Source organism: Aethalodelphis obliquidens, unplaced genomic scaffold (assembly GCF_003676395.1).
Source record: "Aethalodelphis obliquidens isolate GAN/ISIS:26980383/991018 unplaced genomic scaffold, ASM367639v1 scaffold137, whole genome shotgun sequence".
Classification (NCBI taxonomy): domain Eukaryota; kingdom Metazoa; phylum Chordata; class Mammalia; order Artiodactyla; family Delphinidae; genus Aethalodelphis; species Aethalodelphis obliquidens.
Genome location: NW_020838081.1, coordinates 159623 through 165511, shown reverse-complemented (window position 1 = coordinate 165511; position 5889 = coordinate 159623). Strand labels below are relative to the sequence as shown.

The window sequence follows — 5889 nt, the reverse complement described above, 5'->3', positions numbered from 1 at the left end:
GAGCACCTGCCGTGCTTCGTCCTTGAGCGCAAAAGCAGCACAAAGTTCCCACCATTATTCTGATTATACTGAAGTAGCACAAGGACATTTCCTTGTGTTCCCACCATTCTGATTATACTGAGGACATCTCATGGATCAGTGCCCAAAGCACTCAATGCTTCTTTGCAGGCTCCCGGTTTGCCGGGGGGTGAGGGGGGCTCAAAGCAATCAGGACTGTTTGCAGTTCTGGCTTATTCGCCAGCCCCCAGTTTGCTGGGGGTGGGCTCATGGGTCACGTCTCCTTTCCATGTCCTCAGTTATTCCACTACAGTACAGTTAATCTTCAGTTCCAGGATCGGTTTGTTTCCATTTCTTTGAGGCCAGTAAGAATTGTGGCAGCTTATGTCATGGCTACAGCCTGGTGGGGGTCTTCCACCTGGTGGGGGTCTCAGTATCTATAAGGCAGCTCACAGGATACTGCTCAGAACATGATCTATAGCCCTTAAGGAGGAACTAAACGTCCTTGACATTGCTTAATGACTAAACTATTATTATTTGGTCTCCTTTGACGGTTTTCCTTTGTTTCTGCATTTTCTCACTTCTCTGATGAAACTTATTCTTTGGCTAAAGTTTTTCACAGACAAAAGGCAGGCTGAGGACATGGAGGGGGGGCGGCAAGGACCATAGGGTCCTGCTCCTTTTCAAGAGCACAAAGATTATAGGATATTTTGAGCAGATGAGGTTGAAGGGGTGCTCTCCTGAGCTACAGAAGGAATGGTCTGGTGGTTAAGATAAAACACAAGTCAAATTTATTAGATTTGTCCACAGTCAGCAATGGTGATCTTCTTGCTGGTCTTGCAATTTCTGGACCCAGAGCACTCCATGGCTTCCACAATATTCATGTGCTCCTTTACCTTGCCAAAGACCACATGCTTGCCATCCAACCACTCAGTCTTGGCAGTGCAGATGAAAAACTGGGAACCATTTGTGTTGGGGCCAGCATTTGCCATGGACAAGATGCCAGGACTCGTATGCTTCAGGAGGAAATTCTCATCATCAAATTTCTCCCCATAGATGGACTTGCCACCAGTGCCATTATGGCATCTGAAGTCACCACCCTGGCACATAAATCCCGGAATTATTCTGTGAAAACGGGAACCTTTATAACCAAATCCTTTCTCCTCAGTGCTCAGAGCATGGAAGTTCTCTTCTGTCTTTGGAAATTTGTCTGCAAACAGCTCCAAGGAGATGCGGCCCAAGGGCTTGCCATCCATAGCGATGTTGAAGAACACGGTGGGGTTGACCATGACTGGGCGGCGCAGGAGGCTCAGGGGCAGCAGTGTCTGCAAGGCGTCTCTCTCTCTCACTTTTTAAAATTGAAATATTTAAAAATAAATCCCATACGTTATGACATTTTACCTCTGAAAACTTCAGTGTGCATATCTAATAAATAAGAACAATTTCTCGGGACCTCCCTGGTGGCACAGTGGTTAAGACTCCGCCTGCCAATGAAGGGAACATGGGTTCAAGCCCTGGTCCGGGAAGATCCCACAGGCCGTGGAGCAACTAAGCCCGTGCGCCACAACTACTGAGCCTGCGCTCTAGAGCCTGTGAGCCACAACTACTGAAGTCCTCACACCTGGAGCCCGTGCTCCGCAACGAGAAGCCACCGCAGTGAGAAGCCCACACACCGCAACAAAGAGTAGCCCCCGTTCGCCGCAACTAGAGAAAGGCCGCACACAGCAGTGGAGACCCAACACAGCCAAAAATAAATAAATAAATAAAAGGAAACTGTCAAACTGTTTGCCAAAGTCATACATCTCCATCATTTGTATATAAGAATTTTTCAAAAAATAAACCACAATTTCTCAAGTAACCACAATACCATTATCACATCTAATAAAATTAACAATAATTCCTTAACATCATCTAATACCTACTCTATATTCCTCAATAGTCTAAAAAAAATGCCTTTTGTTACCGTTGGTTTTTTGGAATTAGGATCTAAATAAGGTCCACACATTGTGTTCATTAGGCCTTTTATTATTTTTTTAAATTTATCTAATTTATTATTTTATTTTATTTATTTATTTTGGCTGCGTTGGGTCTCCGTTGCTGTGCGCGGGCTTTTCTCTGGTTGCTGCGAGCGGGGGCTACTCTTCGTTGTGGTGCGTGGGCTTCTCATTGAGGTGGCTTCTCTTATTGAGGAGCATGGGCTCTAGGCATGCGGGCTTCAGTGATTGTGGCACGTGGGCTTCAGTAGTTGTGGCTCACGGGCTCTAGAGCACAGGTTCAGTAGTTGTGGCACATGGGCTTAGTTGCTCTACCGCATGTGGGATCTTCCCGGACCAGGGCTCAAACCCGTGTCCCCTGCGCTGGCAGGTGGATTCTTAACCACTGCACCACCAGGGAAGCCCTATTAAGCCTTTTAAATCTCTTTTACTTTACAACAGTCTTCGCTCCCTCTTTTTGTTTCATGCCTTGACTTTTGGAGGAAACCAGGTGAGTTGTCTCATGGAATATTTAACCCTCTGAATTAGTCTGGTTACTTCCTCATTATGTGTTTAATTTTTTCCTCTATCCCTCATATTTCCTCTAAAGTAGAAGTTAGATCTAAAGGCTCGATTGGATTAAGGCTCAATGGTTTGGAGAACACAGCATTTCATAGGCAATTCTATGTACTTCATCTTGATCACATCAAGAGGCATAAAATGTCTGTCATCCCTCTTTTAGACTGAACACTGGGTTCAGGTGATGACAGTCTGATCCATCCATTGTAAAGATGCTTGTCCTTTACAGTGAGTGATCAATGACGTGATACTTTGGTCTCCTGATATCGTCTAGTTCCACGGCCGCCTTTCCTGTAATGGTTTTATCACCCCTTGATGATAATTATCTGTATCAGTTATTTCATTAGGCATGTCAAAAGTGGAGATTTTATAATTCTGTCATTCCTCTTGTGCTTATTAGTTGTAATTCTTCTGTGGGGAACTTTTTTCCATCAATCAGGACTATTTGGCAATCCTAAAACAGGATTATTATTCTTAATAAAGACTAATCCTTTCCCCTTCATTACCAGTTTTCAAAGCAAGGTGTTGATGACCGAGCTACTTCCAATGGCAACTAGTAAGTCTATTTGTTTGTTTTGGCTTTCTCTTTTCATATTATCAATTCGAACTCATGGATTTTATACACTCAATGTGTTTTAATCCATTCTATCATTATGTTTTATGCCCAAATTGTCTCCTTTTAGGCCAATGGGGACCACTCAAGGTGGTTCCTGCTTTTTTTTTTTTTTCTTCCTGTTTCCTTCTGACAGACTTCTTAGTCTTTGATAGCTTTCTTGCTACCTGGCAGGAAAAGGGTTATCTCATGCATTTCATGCCGCTGACCAGGAATCAGCCATTTCTCCATGGAGTCCTGGTTCCTTTTAATGGAGAGTGGCATTTAAAGACCAGAGTCTGAGTGGTAAGAGTAGATTTGCTTTTGAGTAGATCACTTAGACTACATTGAGAAGAACAGGAATCTAGGAGGACAGAGTGGATATATGGGGACCAGCTAGGAAGCTATTGCAGTAGCCAAGGTCAGATGACTTGGATGAGGGAGGTAGTGCTGGAGATAGAGTGAAGTGGATGGACTTAAAAACTATTAAGGAGGTGCAATTGACAAGGCTTAGTGAAGGATTGGAAATGATGGATGACAGAGAGGGAGACACCAAGGTTGACTCGTAGCTTTCTGGTTGATTGATTCTGGGAATCAATTGATAGACTTGATACTCAGAGCACTGGTAGGATCAATTGATTCTTTCAACTCCAATTGAAAAAATAAAAATGGTAGATTGATATTTTCACGGAGAAAAAAGAATGTTGGAGAAGACCCGGTACGTGTGGGAAGATCATAAATTCAGTTTAAGGCCAGATGAGTTTGAAGAGCCTTTGAGTCATGCAAGAGATGTCAAGTAGAAGGTGAGTACAGATGTCTGGCACTCACAAGAGAGGCCTGGAATGAGCATAAAAATGTGTGTGTAAGTCATCTATGCATAAGTGGTAATCTTTTTTCTTAAACTCTGGTTCTTTATATATTATGGAAATTAATTATGTGACTGTAATTTGTGTTACAAATATTTTGTACTAGTCTACAGTCTGTCTTTAAACCTTTAGTGTCTTTTAAAATGGGACAGAAGGTTTAGTTATTACTTAGTCAAAATTATGAATATTTCCCTTGATGGTTTGTGAACTCTTTTCTTCCTTAGGATGAACAACTCTGCATCAGGTTTACAAACATGTTCCCATATGTATACTTTTACTGTTTTCAGAGATTTTAATTTTTACAGTTACACCCTCAATCCATCTGGAATTCCTTTTTGTTTATCGTGTGGAGTAGAAGTCCTTTTTTCCCCCAATGGATAGCTAATCATTCCAACACTTCTGACCAGGCTGTCCTTTGAAATACCACCTTTATCGTAGGCTAACTTTTCACATATATGAGTCTATTTCCAAACTCCTTATCCTGTTTCATTGATTTGGTTTCTTCATCAGTACCTTATTGTAGAGAACATTTTGATATCTGGTGAAGTGTTATCTCTAGTTGGGTATTATTAAGTTCTAGTTCTGAGATTTAACCCTCTTCTTTTGTTAAAGAATCCGCAAGGTCCGTTCTCTGCTTGCATTTGTCATTACAAAATCTCATTGTGCACATTATAGTTCCCAGGTTTACTGGAAATTTTCCTTTATATTTTAGGTTGAGAAAGGATTATAATCTTAGCATCAGTCTTTCTTAAATCACACCACACTGGTGTATCCTGGGATACTTTCTGTCAGCCAACCCTCCCCATGGGGTCTAGATTCTGGTGAATTTCTAATAGTATTCATTTCTTTTTGATCTTGGGTCTATGTTTAGGAGTCTTTCTATGTTAATTTTGATTGCTCTCTAGCCACCCATTAAGTACCTCCTTTAGACTAGGAAACTGAGTTATCTCAGCCTTTTCGTATTTAATTGAATGTCATCAAATGTTAGCTTTGCTTTTATTCTGACAGGTGGGCAAACTCTTACCATTATTAGAATTTAAGCACAAAAGAGCACAGAGGAGAATGTCTAACTTTTCAGCAACTTTTAGGTTGCTTTTAGAAAAATGTTTTTCACTGCTCCCAGACCATTAAGAAAGTATTTGTGTGAGTGAAAGTTTTGTGTGAAGCTAACTTTGTAGCTAGGAAAGGAGGGGTGGCTTGATTGCTATGGCTTGCCTAATGCATATTTTTTAACTAGAGAAATGAAATATAACATCTTTTAACTTGAAAAGAAAAAGAGCATGACATTAATCTGATCAAGGTGTGACTAGTAAACGTTTTCACTGTTCATCAAAATCCTTATCATTTAAACTATTATAAGGATTTTTTTAATGTGAAAAATACAACACAAATTAGTTATACAAATAGCCTTTGTCAGAAGGCCTTCCAGCCTGGAGTCTGCCACATGTACAGAATTTTGAAACCGATTAGACTTAAGTCCTTTTACAAAAGAGCTTAAAAAAAAAAACCACTCATCTACATCCTGATGAGACAAGTCATTTGCGTGTTCGCTGAGTGTCTCATAAAGCCCCAAACTCACCTTGCCCACCCTTACAAAACTCTATGATATATTTGTACATTTTTCCCCTCAGTCCTTTATAGGGGCTATAGCGACTTCTTTGTCTCTTGCCCGAAATTTTCTCTCCTGAAAACTCCAATTCATCTATCAAGATCCAGTTCAAATGTCACCTCCTCTGAGAAGCCTACTTTTATTTTCCCAGGCAGAATTAGTCACTTTTCTCATAGTAGACCTTCCTTACTTCTGTAGGTATCAGTTTACTTGTTTACCGGCCTTTCAAAACTCAGAGTTCCTCAGCACCAAACAATATTCCATGGTAGTTGT

At 41.0% G+C, this 5889-nt stretch overlaps 1 pseudogene across 1 annotated transcript; it reads right to left on the bottom strand.

The window, feature by feature from the left end:
• Window positions 1-695: 695 nt before the first annotated feature.
• On the bottom strand, window positions 696-1286 carry LOC113616414 (peptidyl-prolyl cis-trans isomerase A pseudogene; annotated as a pseudogene). Its single transcript, XR_003431292.1, has one exon. The product of XR_003431292.1 is annotated as a peptidyl-prolyl cis-trans isomerase A pseudogene (transcript).
• Between the last annotated feature and the right edge of the window lie 4603 nt (window positions 1287-5889).